Genomic DNA, 16,502 nt, shown 5'->3' on the forward strand with positions numbered 1-16,502 from the left:
CTCTGGTATATTACTACTACTACTGGATAGGAAGTACTTAATTTCTGAGGGTTTAACAAATATCATGTTTCACCTAAACAGTAGAAATTATTTCAGTACAAGGACAATTTTTGGTTTTGATTGTAATTTTTATTATTTTAAAAATGAGTAATGCAGCCTGGCCTGTGGTGGCGCAGTGGATAAAAGCGTCAACCTGGAATGCTGAGGTTGCTGGTTCAAAACCCTGAGCTTACCTGGTCAAGGCACATATGGGAGTTGATGCTTCCTGCTCCTCCCCCCTTCTCTCTCTCTGTCTCTTTCTCTCCTCTCTTCAAATGAATAAATAACATCTAAAAAATTATATAAAAAATAATAAAAATGAGTAATGCATGTTTATACTGAAGCCATAGAACATACAAGTAATTAAAAAGAAAAATATCACACGTGACCCCACAACCTGGAGATAGTAACAACCATAATAAATCTGATGTATACATCTTTAGATTTTTTTCTATGTGCCTTTTTACATGCGTAATGTTTCACACTAATAGATCATAGAGATGTCTTAGAACCTGCCAACCCTGCTCCCCAAAATTTATTATATCATGGATACCTTTTTGTTTCCAGCATAATATTTAACGGCTGTTATGCAAGGGAATTCAGGGATTCTAATTATATGGGAATAGGGACTCCTTGCCCCAAAGATCGTAGCCCCTCCGGGATCTAGCCTGTAGACCCGCTCCCTGGAGGGAGCGGCCTACATCACTGTGGCACTGAAAGATAGCAAAGGGCAGCTGTCTCAGGTGGCTGGATGTCCATGTGAATGTGTGTGTGTGTGTGTGTGTGTGTGTGTGTGTGTGTGTGTGTGTCGGGCACTTTACAGTGTGCGACTGAGCTGGGGGAGAAAGAACTGTGGAGTACAGGGCATCAGCCAGGGACCAGGGGCCAGGGTCTGGGGATGGATGGTGTTCCCTACTCTACCACTGGGGATTCTAAAGTCAACCCTGCTCTCCAAATAACTTTGAAGCTATGTATTTCAAGGTAAAAAGATAGAATACATTTAATTTAATAGTTAGCTTGCTTTTATAATTTCAAAACGTTTTGCGTAGGGTAGGTCCGTGGTCCTCCGTTTGCATGAAAGGTAAGCCCCTGCAATAAGCAGGCCTTCATATGTATAAATATATTTGATGACCTCTCAGTTTCTAGAATGTATATTTTATTTGGTTTAATAATTTACCCTTTTCTTGTGGATAAAAGGGAGGAGTCCATAAAAGTTACAACTAGTTGAGATTTATTCATTGACTAGTTAAGATTCAGAGTAACATGGTATTTAATGAGACCTTACCATATTCCACACTCCGCTGGGTACAGGGACAAGAGGTAAAGACTCCTGTGGGCTTACAGTACCCTGGGGACCACAGATTTGTGTTTTGGGGACACATAGGGATACATGTGTCAGTCCAACGTAGACAAGGGTACAGACAGAAACCACAGAGAGAAAGGAAAAATCTCTAGTTTAGGGTCCTGGGATTAACTAACTAATGTGTTCAACTCGAACCTCACAGTATTGTTCAAAAGCTGTAGATGCCACCCCACTCAGGATGAATTGTTGTAAACTTTTAAATAGCTTAAAGCTTTGAAGTTGAAAAAAAATAAATCTGTCCCTTGACAAAGTGATCATTCAGGAATCAACTTTCAGCGAGTCATTTTCGACAGACAGGCTTGCTCACTTCCTCGAGGGGACACTCAGATCGAGCTGGGGTAGAAGGGACCGCGGTGGCGTGAATGAGAGGGACCAGGGTGAGCTGATGAAGGGAGGTATTGTGTGCGTCCTCTGGAGGCGTGGCGTGGCGTGTTCTGAGAACAGCCAGTCTTTGGAAGTGCTGGAGTAAAAAGAGCGAGGGAGGAAACGGGAATGGACAAAGCTGGAGAGAGAGAGAGGCAGAGCCGCAGTCTGGAGGGCGTGGTGGCCCTGGGGCCCACGGAGTTCCATCCTCTACCAAGTGGAAGCTGCTGAAGGTTCTGAAGCCAGGAAGTGGGGACGTCAGATGTGCACTTTAGACAGATCGTGATGGCAACACTGCGGAGGAAGGTTGGAAGGGAGTAGTCTGGGAGGAGAGAGTCCCCTGCTGAGGAGGCAGGACAGCACAGGCTTGCCTTGGGGGCAAGTTCTGCATTCAGACTGCTGGGTGGGATTGAGCACCTGCTTCTGTTACTTAGCAGCTGTGCATCTGGGCAAGTTCCTTAGCTCTCGCTTGACCTGGTTTTCTCATCTGTAAAACGCAAATTACAATAGCTGTGACGTTTAAGGAAACAATACCTCTAAGTGCTGGGGCACAGGCTGCCATCTAGAAAGCTCTCTATAGGTGCTAGCTATTATTATTAAAATGCAATGATTATCTTTCAGGAATTCAAAAGAAAGAGGATGATGATCTCAGCTAGGGTCGCGGCACTGGAAACTGCGAGGAAGAGAAAGGTCAAGTGTGGATTTGACAGGACTTTCAGTTGGTTGGACTCAGGGATGAGGAAGGAGGTTTCCCACTCGAATGACTGAGCAAAGGGCATTGGTGCCACAGAAGCTTGGGAAGGTTGGGGCAGGAACAGGTTGGTGGTAGGAAGTAAGAAATCCTGTTTTGGATACGGTAAGTCTTATATACTCATGGGTCATAAAGGTGGAGATGTCCAGAAGACTGATGGTTATACAAGCCTGGAGCTCAAGAAGGAGAGAGAAGGCCCGTGAGCCAAACACCAGGGTAACAGACTCATGGACCAGAAATAGCGGCACTGACAGAACACAAACTTTTTCATCTGTTTGGCCCTTGGTGCATGACTTCTGTTAGTACCTAAAAGGGAGGTACTAATGGTTATTTCAGGGGCAACTTCCAGCATAAAATTTTTGCTGATAAATCCAACTGGGTAGGGTCGCTTTACTGTGAGACCCTTTGTCATTGACTGAATGTTGGTGTCTCCCCCCACCCCCCGCCCGGTCATACACATGTTGAAGTCCTAACCCCCAATGTGATATTTAGGGCTAGGGCCTTTGAGAGATAACTAGGATTAGGTGAGGTCATGAGGGTAGGGCGTGCTGGTCTGATGCTAGCAAAAAGAGACACCAGAGCTGTGAGTGTGTGAGTGTGTGAGTGTGTGTGCATGGGGGAAAGGCCATGGGAACACAGGACAGGATGACAGCTATCAACAAGCCAAGAAGAGAGCTCTCGCCAGAAACCAACCCTGCTGGGCCTTGAGTGGGGACTTTGGCTTCCAGATCTGTGAGAAAGCGTGTTTTTGTTAAGCCATTCAGTCTATTTTGTTGACCAAAACACCCTTGTGTAAAGGATTCTTTGTGTGTCCCCTGTCAGTTTCCTGCCATTCCTCTCAGACCCAGGCAGCTTGAGGGCAGCTTCTTCACTGGGTTTATGTTAGTATTCCCTGCAGAGCCCTGTTCTGCCTGCCGTAAATGTTCGATAAATACCTTACGGCCTGAAAGATTCAAGATCATGCCACACCATCTATGAAGAGGGCCACAGAGAACGAGCTTAGGGCAGCGTGCTAGGCAGGATCCTGGGGCCAATCAAGACCGGAGTTTTGGTGAAGACAGACAGGTTGGTGTCAATATGAAATCTAGAGATTACAAAGAAAGGAGAGTTTCCCAAAGACCGGTGGGGAGAGCGGAATGGGCACCGTGTCCACATAGTGCATATATTTTCTTGAGCCTTTTGCACTACACAAGCCATTAGGTAAGATTACACTGTGGCTTGGCTATTTCAAATTGATTTATTGAAAAAATGATTGAAAAATCTTTATAGTTTTTGAGTTAAGATTTGTCTAAAGCAAATGAGTAAAGTGTTAAAATCAACAACGGTCTAGGGTCCTTAATAATTTGATGAGATTCTATTGAGAGAAGAACAACATCCGATCAACCGACCAAAATCTAAAGAGGACTGTCTCCCTCCAAAGAGCTGGAACAAAACAAAAACCACACAACATGTGGACTTTGTTTGTTTCCCTTCAAAGTCTCATCAGCTTTACTGGAAATCATTTAAAGCTGATTGAACGTTCTTAACTGGAGACTCAGGGTGATTCTGTGATTCTCCGTGGGATGCCACGTGCATGCGGGCCGTCCTGGCAGGGAACACAGGGAACTTGCGCCGAATGTCCCCAGGTACCCCATGTGAGAATGGGAGAAGTGGGGGTGAGGTTTTCAATTTTTTCTCCAGAGCATCTTCCATCACCACATCGTTAATTTCCTGAGAGCTACCAAAGGCAGGGTTGTTGTAGCATCATCCTGCCTGAAGCCCCACAGTGCAGAGGATGGAGGTGGAGCATATTGGTGCCGACCTGTCCACCGAAGAAAAACCAGAGGTGTACGGATCAGTGGACGACACTTAAAGCCCAGCACCATGGGAGCTCTAAGACTTGAGCTTTCTGATACGGGAGCCACTAGCCAGGTGTGGCTAACCAGCACTTGGAATTTGGCTAGTTTGAGTCAAGATGTGCTGTGAGTGTAAAATACACACCAGATTTCAATTACTTTGGGTTTTTTTTTATTTCTTCAAAAGACCATAAAATAACTCATTAATACTGGCTTACATTGATTACAGGTTAAAACATTTTGACTGTATTAGGCTAAATCAAATATTATTAACATTATTTTACCTGTTTCTTAGTAGTTTTTCAATCTGGCAACTGGAAGACTTAAAATTTTATATAATAATTTTAAGGTCACATTATATTTCAGTGGGCAGGTGCACATCGTGGCCTTGACGGGATGCGGAGTTTCTAGGAGTCTGTCCCTTCTCACGTGAGTCATCCTGGACAGAGTATAAAGGCAGGTTTATGATTGGAGTCAGAGCCTTCAGCACATCCGGAGAGGCTTTGATCTCAGGCTCACAAGCATTCATTCTCGCTGAGTAGCTGAGGAAGACCAGTCTTCTTAGTCCTATTTTACAGATGAGAAGATTGAGGCTCGAGGATATTTAAATGATTTGCCCAGGGCTACCCAGGGTAGGAGGGCAGAGCTTAGAATAGAAACTGTGAATCACTATCATTAATCACATTTCTAACCAGTAAACAATATTTTTTCTTCCTGATTAGGTGAACTCCTTCAAGGTAGAGGCCATGCTTTGAAAATGCTGTTTCCAGCTTGTGAACACTGAATGCTCCGTGAACCTGACACAACAGAACTGTCTTTGCTACCAGGGGTTACCACATTTGGGCATTAACAATTAGGTAAAGCAGAAAGGACGTGACTAAGTGGCTTTTTGAATTATACACGGTTTTTCATACTCTGGGGAAGGAAGCGTTATTATGCCTTGCTTTGGAAGCCAATCCCACTTGCGATTCATTCACCTGCTTTTGAAACTAGATGTCCTGGGTCTTACTTTGATATTTTGGAGGGAGGACGTTCTGACCCAGAGCACGTTGGTGTGGATCTGGATCCGAGGGCGGCGGCGGAAGGAGGCGCCCCCACCAGTGCTGTTCCATGGTCGACCCAGGACGGAGCTCCTGTACAAGCTCAGGCATCAGGGCTCTGGAAGTGCGTTATTTCAGAAGACGGTGCCTTTCTCTCCCCCTCCCCCCCCCCCTCAGACATTTCTGAGGAAAGGCCATCAGAAACAGACATGAGGCTCCTCAGTTAAAAGCTACAAAAAGCCAACAGGTTGTTTTTTCTTTCTAGGCTTGATATTAATTTTTTTTTTTTTTTTTAATGATGAGTAGGAAAGAGAAGAGCATAAAATCTACTATGGTCTTACATTCCCTTTGATTAAGACTGATCTTCAATACCACTCTAAAATACAGGGCCACTCAAGCCCATGCCTTTAGGGGTGGGATTAAGGAGTTATTTACAGAAACCATTCATTCACTCACTCACGCATGCATTCAACAATATGTACTCTCTATCGTATATTCAAAAAATATTTATTGTGAATGCATGAGTGACAGGCTTCTGCACCCCCCTCACTCTGTTCCTTGTGAAAGCGCTTTGAATAAAATGTACGGTTTTTCAAGAACGGTTGAAGGATGATGCTCATTTTTGGCCATACATTATTATGTGTGTGTGCAAAGGCTGTGTTCACACACGTCCTCTCTCCTTCCTTTGCCAACAGAGTGAAGCCCGATCAGTTCCCACTGTGCCGTCCCATCCCTGTGACAGGAAATACGACGACGGGAGCGCTGGGAGGTTTTTAATTATACTCACAGTTGCCTCAGATAAGGGGAGCCCACTTGCAGGCACAGGTCTTAGAAGAGACAGAGTCATTCCTTCATTTCCTTCGCCTTTGGCTTGAACCGGAAGAAGGGCTTTAGTGAAATTCTCACACACTTCTCCGCACTCCCTACCAACCGCTGCGCGGCTGCGTCCGCGGGAGAGGCGTTTCAATACCGTTGCTGTCCTCCATACTAGGCTCAGAACGGGAGCGGGGAGTGGGGGGAGAACAGAATGGAAAACGCTAGAGACTGCACCCTGGACACGGCGCTTGCTGTTTCTCATTCCTTCAAAGCTGACGCATTCCACTGTGGGGGTAGGGGTGGGGGCTGGAAAAAGGGCGAGACAGAGATGATATGTGCAAGTTAAATCCTTTACAAACTTTCCCCAAAATGTTCACTGCAAATCCCTTTGGTCACCACTTCCTGCCATTCAATTTTGCCCAGATGTATTTGAACATTTCCTGATTGTTGAAAGCCATTCAACGTCCCACCACCAGAACACTGTGATAGTGATTCTAACACATCTCTCTTGGCTGGGAAATCAGGAAGACTTTTTTTTTTTTTTTTTTAAACAGTGATCATTGAACTGTGCTGTATAATGGATGATTTGGCCACAGGTGACTCTGAGGTTGAGCTCTCTCGCACGGATTTCGTGGGCACGCGCTCACGCCCAGGAGACGCGCAGTTTTCAGTATCTGAAGGAGAGAGGGGGGCATGCCATGGATTGATGCCTCCAGGAGAAGGTCTATGGCAGCAAACCATCTTTTAGCAACTGGGCGAAGCCAATGGCGGTTAACCAGCCAGGGAGTATTGTCCGTATGACAGCGGAACAGGCAATGGAAAAAATTGTTTTCAGCTCAGATCTTGGGCTAATAAAACTTTATGCAAAGTATACATTGTCAAGTGCTGATGAGTTGAAGGCATGAGAACGCAATCACACGTGAGTGGGGTTAATACAATGATGCTATTTTGCAGCAGGGCAGGGAGGAAAGGTGGGGAAAACAATAGACTAATGGAATTCGGGGCTGTTAGGAGGTCAGAAAACGAATGTTTTTCCTTTTTATTGAATTTGTTGGAGTGATGCTGGTGAACAAAATGATACAGGTTTCAGGTGCACAATGTCTTTTCTGATCTGATGCCCCCCCCCCCCCCCCAGACAGTTCTTGGAACTTGGCTCTGGGAAGGTCTGTACAGCGGCGGCCGCCTCTCCTCCCCAGTGGCAGCGCGACACCATGGGGGGCCAGCAGTGGGGCCTTCTGCCCAGGCTCTGATTCATGCTGCAGAATAACAGTCTGCTCCCCGTGCTCCGAGCACAGTGAAGGCCCTCCGAGCTGCCACTCACGCGGGCCCGCTAACACTCGCCGCCCTTGTTCCTGATTCTTGGCATTGTTGGGGCAGGGAGTGTGGGGAGAGTCACACACTTCCCTGCTGGGAAAGGCAGGGCCTCTGGCAGCCCCACAAGTCATCAGATGGCCTAGGCAACAGCAGGAGCCAGACTTGCGAGAGGGGAGCTTACATCTCTTGGCAAACTCGCCCAACGTTCAGGAATTCGGGGATTGCGGTTTCAGAAAGTCTGGTCTCTGCCGTCACATCTCCCAGCTCCAGAAACAAACAAACAAAAAAAAGCCTCATTAAAAATTCTTTTGGCACGGCAGACTGTTACAAAGTCTGTCTGTCGCGCCGACATCTTTCTACCATCCTCCAAACGACAGGGCTGACAAATTCCCAGCAGCCCCAAGGCGTGCATCAAACTCCATAATCTTCACCTGGTTGGAAAAAAAGTGATGTTAGCAAAGGTGGTTGATCTGGGGTTGTGGCAGGCAGACAGAGGACATGGTGAATACTGCAAGGAGCAAGCTTATTGCCAATGTTTACACTATAGACAAAAACAAGTGACATGTCGAGCACATCACCCCTGGAGTACACTCATCCCAGGAGGGAGCAAAATAGCCTTCACTGCATGGTATATTTGCACCTGTAGGTGACCCCCAAGCAGTAGGGGGGTTCAGCCGGTTTGCACCAGTTTGGCAGAATCAATTCCTAATTTTTTGTTGAGTTCGGTGAACCGGTTGTTAAAATGGCCCTTGTCATCAGGGTTCTCTCTAAGGTGGGCACCTGGGCAGCCGCCCCATGTGGAAATCACACATTGACATTCCTTACTCTTTTTCAACATTCATCTGAGCAACAGCGTAGGCTAAGCATACGCCTGTAGTCATGTTCATTCTGTCCACAGGTGAAAAAAATGGCAAATGAGGACGCCAATCAAGAAGCAATATGGAAATGCCTTAAAAAAACAGTTTTAGCCTGACCAGGTGGTGGCGCAGTGGATAGAGCATTGGACTGGGATGCGGAAGGACCCAGGTTCGAGACCCCCGAGGTCGCCAGCTTGAGCGCGGGCTCATCTGGCTTGAGCAAAGAGCTCACCAGCTTGGACCCAAGGTCACTGGCTCCAGCAGGGGGTTACTCGGTCTGCTGAAGGCCCGCCGTCAAGGCACATGTGAGAAAGCAATCAATGAACAACTAAGAACGCGCAACAAGATGATTGATGCTTCTCACCTCTCTCCATTCCTGTCTGTCTGTCCCTGTCTATCTCTGCCTCTGTAAAACAAAAACAGTTTTATTGTTTTTTGTCAGGTATTATTTAATATTTTTTTTATTAGAATTTTAAAACTTTATCACATAATCAGTCTATTTTTGTGTACCTCTTTTATTGGTCTTATTTAAGTATTAAATGCATGAAATAATAAACTACCTTTCAGTATATCTTTTTTTTTTACATTTAAAACAGTCATTAGGGCAGAGAACCTAATGATCTGAATACCAAGACTGGCCCCACGGCTTGTCTCAGAGCACAGACTGCTGCTGGTTCCCAGCCAATTTAATGGGTGAAAGAGCCCAGGAAACTAGTTTAGGATAAAAACAATAGCTACTGCTTTGTGAGGCACTATGTCCTAGGGATTTTAAGCACATTAGGTAATTTAGACCTAATGGCAGCCTTGTCAGATAGACACCGCCGTCCTGGTTTATATCTGACTGAGGAGCTTGGGGCCCAGGGAAGAAGTCAGGAGAGTTCTGGTCGACTCCAAAGCCAGTGCTCTAAGCCTGACCTGTGGTGGCGCAGTGGATAAAGCCTCGACCTGGAATGCTGAGGTCGCCGGTTCAAAACCCTGGGTTTGCCTGGTCAAGGCACATATGGGAGTTGATGCTTCCTGCTCCTCCCTCCCCCTTCTCTCTCTCTCTCTCTCTCTCTCTCTCTCTCTCATTCTCTCTCCTCTCTAAAAAAACAAAAAAAACAAAAAAAAAACAAAAAACAAAGCCAGTGCTCTTAGATGCATTATATTAAAATGCTTCTCTGGGGCTGAAAGGAGACACAAACCTAAGGACATGAAGCAAGTGGCAATTTCTTTTTCCCCTCCAGAACTCCGTTTTCCTTGAGCTTGCATTAGACGAGCTTTCTCTTAAAGGAATAACTATGGTTGCTGCTCTTTGCACACAAGCTATGATGGCATCTGACACTGAGGAAAGCAGCAAGCATTTCCATTTCTGCTGAATGAGTCCAATTTGGACCCATAAACTGCAGCTTTGTAACAGTTCTTTGTCTCCTCCTCAGTAACGGATGTCTGGACACACCACGTCAGTCAGAATGTCAGCCCTCTCTTGACCCGGCACACACGTAACATGAGTCACCAGAAGGACTGGAAACTCAGGGTCGGAAAAAGCCACTGCTGTTCAGTTGATACGGTTAAAAATATTCGGGCGGCAGCCCTGTGCTCCTGGATATAGCTTATTCATTCATCTGTTTATTCATTTAATAAATATCTGTTTGAATGTACTTACATAAATACAAAATGCAGGGTAAAAAGTTCAACAAGTGCAAAATAGTACATTGAAAGCAAGTTTCTTACCACAGTCTCCCAGTTCCTTTGCTTAGGGACAATGACTGTCACCCGTTTCTTGGGGATATTCCCAGAGATATTCAAGGCCTATGTGTACTTTTCCCTTGATTCTCATCACTGTTATTGAACCCTTGCTACAACCTGGGCTCTGGTTTATATAAAGTGACAGTTAAGACTTGGCCCCGGTCCCTGCAGAAGAGAGAGACCCATAAACCACCGGCCACCATATGATTGATACGTGCCCTGTTGGAGGTACTGATGGGGGTGGCGGTGGTCTGAGTAGGTCAGGGTTGAAATGCCTGTATGTTTGGTAATCTGTCACAGTCAAGTGTTGTTGCTGATCGAGTGCCAGCATTTGCAGCTTATTTAAAAAAAATAGATTAGAGCTTATTCCTGTGATAACCATTTATTCCCGTGATACCAGATTACTCTTCTATTTTCTGTTGTGAGTGAAGAGGGGAGGTGTGTTTCATGCAGACTTGTGTGTGACCCTGGGCGTGCCCTCTTGGAAGTGTAATCTGAAGCGTGTTCTAGGGGTTGAAAATGCCAGACATCCAGGGGATTGGGGGCATAATCCCCTCCTACAAGACCTCTAGAAAGTTTCCCCTGAATAATATATGCCTCCCATTCAGTTGGGGGTGTTGGTCTCCAGTCTCCTGGTTTTCAAACATGCACGCTTACAATGTAAGAGCAGGGAAGTGAGGAAGTGGCCGAGCCACCCATCTGGATCGGATACAGTATGCGACGGTTGCGCACTGGGAGGCAGATGACATTCTGCAGATTTAAGAGACAGCTGGATCCCAGGCATGTGGGTGCAAGCTACTGGCGGAAGGCTCGGAGCAAATCCTTCCAATCAGCTCAGATTTATGGGAGCCACTCGGGAGCTGGTAGACTTGAAGAAGGGCAGACAGTGGGGGTTCGGTTCGCAGAGGATCCGTGTGGGCTTCCGTTCCCTTGGATTCACACCCCGGATTGCGTATTACTTCCAATGTGATTGTCAGACTCGGATGCGACCTCTGTCCTATGTCTGATAGGCGCGTTAAAGAGAGGAAACACAAAATGGCACGAGTCAGTTCCACGTGCTGCCCAGTCCAAGCTCAGACGTGGCTCTCGTTCATCCCTCCGGTCAGGGGCAGAGAGGGCTTTGCAAACGTCCGGGACCCTTTCGGAAAGCCTGGTCTACACCTCGCCATTGGGAGAAAACCCAGAACTGGCCAGACGGGCCCCGTGGCGGTTTCTAACCCGCTCACCTCGGAGCCAGCTGTCCTAAGAGAGGAGGTGGCCCAAGGACGTTTGCTCCTTCCGAGGGGCGGGCGGTGCGCTGGTTGTGGCGGCACGCGAGAACTGCATCTTGGAATCATGCGCAGCTGAACTGCTGAGGTCAGGACCATAAAATGCAACCTTTCCCAAGGATTTCCTTCCTTGGGATCCCAGCGGCGGCCGGCTCCGCGGTGCAGTCTCTGTGCTCACTGAACTTTTCAGACCATGTCAGAAAATTATCATAAATATAGTTTTCTGCCATTGCTAACGAAATCCATCACTCAGATTTGTACAGCTAATTAAACTGTACTTGAAAAAAAATTGAAATATGTTATTACCCTTTGTGAAGTCCACTGTAAATGCTATGATATGGGTTATGGGGTTTGAGAAGATTTTTTTCCCGTTCCTCCCTTTCTCCCTCCCTCCCTCCCTCCCTCCCTCCTTCATTGCCCTCCTCTCTCCTTTCCTTCCTTCCTAAAAATAATATGGAACAGAACTAGATCTTGGTGAAACCTTGCCTTCTCACTGAGTTTTTCTCTCTCTAGCTGAGTTAAAGCACACAAAAAAAGTGCTTTTGCCAAATACCTTATAAGATCCTGTCAATTTATTTCTTCCCTTGCTTTGAAAGTGACCCCCAAAGAGATGAAATTACTTGCATCGATTCTTACAGAAAAGCAGCCAAGGTTTTATTAAAAACACTGCCTTTCGTATTCTTGCATATTTTCTTCCCCTTTCTAATACGGGAGAATATCGAATGTAAAGGAAATAGAAACGTAAAACCGCGCTCCTTTTATCTTTGCTCTATTTCCAAAATCTCCCAACATGTCACCTTATTTTTCTTTATTAAAGTTTAAAGAGGAGCAGGTGGAATGCTGCATGTGCATTCTGAGGGCCCGGGGGACTCAGGGTGGGCCATCTGCATTGTCATTCATGAGATTCCCGTAAGCTCTCACCCTGGGCTGGACGTGCTGCCATGTGCAGAACGTTTTTAGCACATGGTGTGACTTGAAGGAACCACTGAGCTAAAGCCAGCACAGCAGAACATTTTTATACCTCGGGGGACACATTCAAGCTCACGGGTTTCCTATAGAACTCAGAATTCCAGAAGTTCATGTTTCTTGATGTGACTGGATTCTTCAGTTTTTAAGAAAAAGAGATGAAAAAATAAATGTCATCTATATGTGGTTGAATCAATGAACTTTAAAAAACAAGATCAGGGTTTCTCCTGAAATGCATACAATGCATTAGTCAGTATTGCCTGGAACAGCAATTCTCTTAAATACATATGAAAAATAATTTGGTGATGAACAAATAATTTAACATGAGATGTGTGATAACCTGGGTTTCTTTCTTGCCTTTCTTTTTCTTCCTCAAAAAATTTCCGGGCTAATTTTGTTCACTAAAACTGGTCCCTGTCAAAATCGACCTCTAGAAGCCATGCTTATGAAGCAGACTGTAGCAAAATAGGAACAAAGTATCTGGGTAACAGGTTAACTGAAAAAAAAAAAAAAAGAATTTAAAAGTTTATGTTTTTTAAAAAAAGACTAAAAGGAAACATACTAAAATATAACCTAGAATAATTTTGAAATACATATTTTTCTTTCTGTAATTTGGGACAATTACATTTTCAAAAACAAAAAGACCAACTATATTTCTTATATTTTTAGTGGGTCTGATTTATCCTGGACCATCCTGTAATTGAAGATGTAAACCTCTGACTTTTAAAAATTATGTGCCTTAAACTTCAAATAGCTCATCAGAAACTGTAATGGTGACTGATAAAATCTCAGCCCTTAAAGAAAAAAGATTGGAGCAGTACAGTATGTGCTGAGATGAACATTCTGGCTACTAACTCTGTGGTTACCACACCTGAGATTTGATCAGCATGACCCTATTGCATGTGGTGAAATTCTCAATCCACAGAAAGCGTCCCATCTTGATTGAATTCGCCGGAACGAGCATGTCGTCCCCACAAAGCCAGGCGCAGTAAATCAGGCGGAGAAAGCTACAGGTCCTGTCAGACTTGAGTGCATTCCTTTCCCCTCCGTGATTCCTTAGTTCAAGAGGGTTCATCCCGCGGGAATGTTTTCACACTCTTTTGGAGATGATGCCAAAACCTGAGGCTCTGACCGTTTGACAAAAATCTGATTTTAATCCCGAGATAGAGAAAAAAGCTGATTCTGGGAAGGACTACATTATCAAAGGCAGTATAATGTAGCAGAGTTAAGTTAACCCGCAGGTCTTGGGGAGGTGAGAACGCCTTTGAACTTGCTGAGAAGTTTAACAGCAAGCGTGCAGATTCCTGGGAAAGGATCTCTTACTGACAGAGAGGATGCAGAACGCGTAGGTAGCTTCCCAGCGGGACGTAAAGGCAGGATCCATCCGCTCCAGAATCCGCGTTTCAGTCTGAGGGAGCGCGTAAACGCAGAGACATTCACGGGTGGTGTTGAAAGTAGTATGATACATACCAAAACCAAGGAGCGGGGCAGATTCATTTTCCCTTAGTAATATAGGGACCAGCACCTAAAATATCAGCTTGGACAGGGAATTCCTTGGACTTGGTGGAACTGAGTCAGGAGCCATCAGGGCAGACGGTGATTCCCTGGTGCCACATTGAGCCTCTCCCTGGGGACTGTTTTTGAAGGCAGGGGCTGCTGGCAGCACAGCAGGCCAAGGGAGGAATGCATATCCTTCTCCCGTGTGTGTGTGTGTGTGTGTGTGTGTGTGTGTGTGTGTGTGTGTGTGTATTCTTTGCTTTTCCTTTGCTCATTTGTTCAGCAAATATTTCAAGACCTCCTCTCTGTGTCCGGCATTCTGCTGGGCATTTTGGATTCGAAGATGAATACAGGAGAATTCCTGCTCCAATAGAGTCTGGAAATAATTTCAAATACTGACCAGCTTCCCACCCCTGCTCTGGTCAGGGGCAGCAGCTCAGAAGGGGCGATGTCCCGTCCCATGTTTTATAATATCCTATTCTATCTCGAATGGCAAGGCAATTCTCGTTTCACACAATTTTACTCTGTTTAATAAAGACAGCTCATTAAATGTTTGAGAATGGCCTGAGCAAGTGGTAGCCCAGTGTACAGAGCATCAGCCTGGGATGTTGAGGACCCATGTTCGAAACCCTGAGGCCACTGGTTTGAGTGTGGGCTCATCCATCTTGCGCATGGGGTGACCAGCTTGAGTATGGGATCATAGACATGACCCCATGGTCACTGGCTTGAACCCAAGGTCATTGGCTTGAGCCCAAGGTCACTGACTTGAGCAAGGGGTAACTGGCTCAGCTGGAGCCCACCAGTCAAGGTACCTATGAGAAAGCAATCATGAACAACTAGGGTGCCACAACTATGAGTTGATGCTTCTCATCTCTCCATTCTGTCTGTCCCCGTCTGCCCCCCCCATCCCACTTAAAAAATGTATAAAAGTGGGCTTAATTTTGATGTTATTATAAGGTTTTTTTTCCTATTGAATATATTAATACATTAGAAAAAAAATCCTGCGTCAAGTCTTCCATGCTGATATATTTCTCTCTCTTTTTTAATTTTTTCTGAAGTGAGAAGTGGGGAGGCAGAGAAATAGACTCCTGCATGTACCCCACCAGGATCCACCCAGCATGCCCACTAGGGTGCAATACTCTGCCCAGCTGGGGTGTTGCTACCTTGCAACCAGACCCATTCTAGTGCTTGAGGCAGAGGCCATGGAGCCATCCTCAGCACCTGGGCCAACTTTGCTCCAATGGAGCATTGGCTGTGGGAGGGGAAGAGAGAGAGTGAGAGAAAAGAGGGGGAAGGGTGGAGTGCAGATGGGCGCTTCTCCTGTGTGCCCTGACTGGGAATCAAACCCAGGATATCCGTAGGCTGGACTCTACCACTGAGCCAACTGGCCAGGGCCCTCTCTTATTTATTATTTTTTTAACAGTATGGTTCTTACATTGATTTCATGAGCTTCCTCTTCCATATGTTGAAATCTATGGGTAGTATTAGAGATTTGACCTGTTGGGGGAGATTGATTATTTTCAGTTAGACATGTAGCCAGTTTAAAAACACCTGCTAAAGGGTTTTTGTTTGTTTTCCTATAAAAAATATTAACTGGCAGCCAGCCATACAACTAAAATATAAAGCTTTGCAAACAAGCAAACAAACAAAAAACCCAACAGTGTTTTGTCCTACCCAATCCTCTCTAAAGGGAGAAGGAAACACTTCTGTAATTTTCCAAGAAGTGAAAAACAGTTAACATTTTAAAATGTCACATCACACTCATAACCTATAATCTAGTATGTTTCCAGAAGAGCCATTTTGGATGGGATTTAAATACCTATTTTATGCTAGGCTTCAAACTACTTTGACTAACAATCTCAATATTTATTGCTTTATGGAAAATTTTAGTCTCTCAAAGATGCTATATCAATGGGACATTCGGGCTCCTAGTGATCCTGCCTCTGCATAGTTAGGCCCCGTGCTGCCGCCTCCCATCCTGTATCAGGATTGGTCTGTGCGGCAGAAGGCTAAGGCATGGCGTGTCCTTTACCGAGTGAGATCATTGTGGCTTTTGCCTCTCAACCTCTCTCTCTAATCGTGACCTCTGAGGGACATCAGCCGTTGGGTTGTGAGGACACTCAAGCAGACCTGTGAATCATCATGTGGCAAAGTACTGAGGCCTTCTGCCCACAGCCCTGGGAAGGAGCCATCTTGGAAGCAGATCTTCCAGCTCTGGACGAGACTTCAGATGAAACCGCAGCCTCTGCTGACAGCTTGACTGCCGCCTCATAGTCAGAGGGACCCACAGCCAGAACCACTCGGCCAGGTCACACCCCAGTTCCTCACCCATGGAAACTGTGGGAAATCATAAATGTTTGTCGGGTGAAGCTGCTAAGTTTTGGGGTAATTTGTTATGTAGCAATAGATAACTAATACAAGGCCCATCAGATTGATTCTCTGATTGATTCATTGATTCTCTGATTCTCATATCACACTGGTAACATTTTCCATGTAAAAAAAAAATTTTCCTGGGAGGCTTGGGAAGTTTTAGATCTCCTTAGTTTCCTGCACATTAATTAATCACATGCATTAGTTAATACATTTATCCATCTATAAGCCTATGTATGTATATATATATAGTTAATTCATTTTTATAAATATTTTAAAGTTTGTTTTCTATTTT

General features: G+C 45.3%; 2 long non-coding RNA genes across 2 annotated transcripts; one reads left to right on the plus strand and one right to left on the minus strand.

Moving 5' to 3' along the window:
- Positions 1–3,741: 3,741 nt before the first annotated feature.
- On the minus strand, positions 3,742–4,945 carry LOC136379719 (uncharacterized). The gene is made up of 2 exons (XR_010746786.1): positions 4,636–4,945; positions 3,742–4,317 (listed from the first exon to the last, which is right to left on the minus strand). It is a non-coding gene; the product is annotated as an uncharacterized lncRNA (long non-coding RNA).
- On the plus strand, positions 4,898–6,247 carry LOC136379720 (uncharacterized). Its single transcript, XR_010746787.1, has 3 exons — positions 4,898–4,983; positions 5,074–5,208; positions 6,087–6,247. It is a non-coding gene; the product is annotated as an uncharacterized lncRNA (long non-coding RNA).
- The last annotated feature ends 10,255 nt before the right edge of the window (positions 6,248–16,502 follow it).

The sequence above is a fragment of the Saccopteryx leptura genome, chromosome 8, assembly GCF_036850995.1.
Source record: "Saccopteryx leptura isolate mSacLep1 chromosome 8, mSacLep1_pri_phased_curated, whole genome shotgun sequence".
NCBI classification, from domain to species: domain Eukaryota; kingdom Metazoa; phylum Chordata; class Mammalia; order Chiroptera; family Emballonuridae; genus Saccopteryx; species Saccopteryx leptura.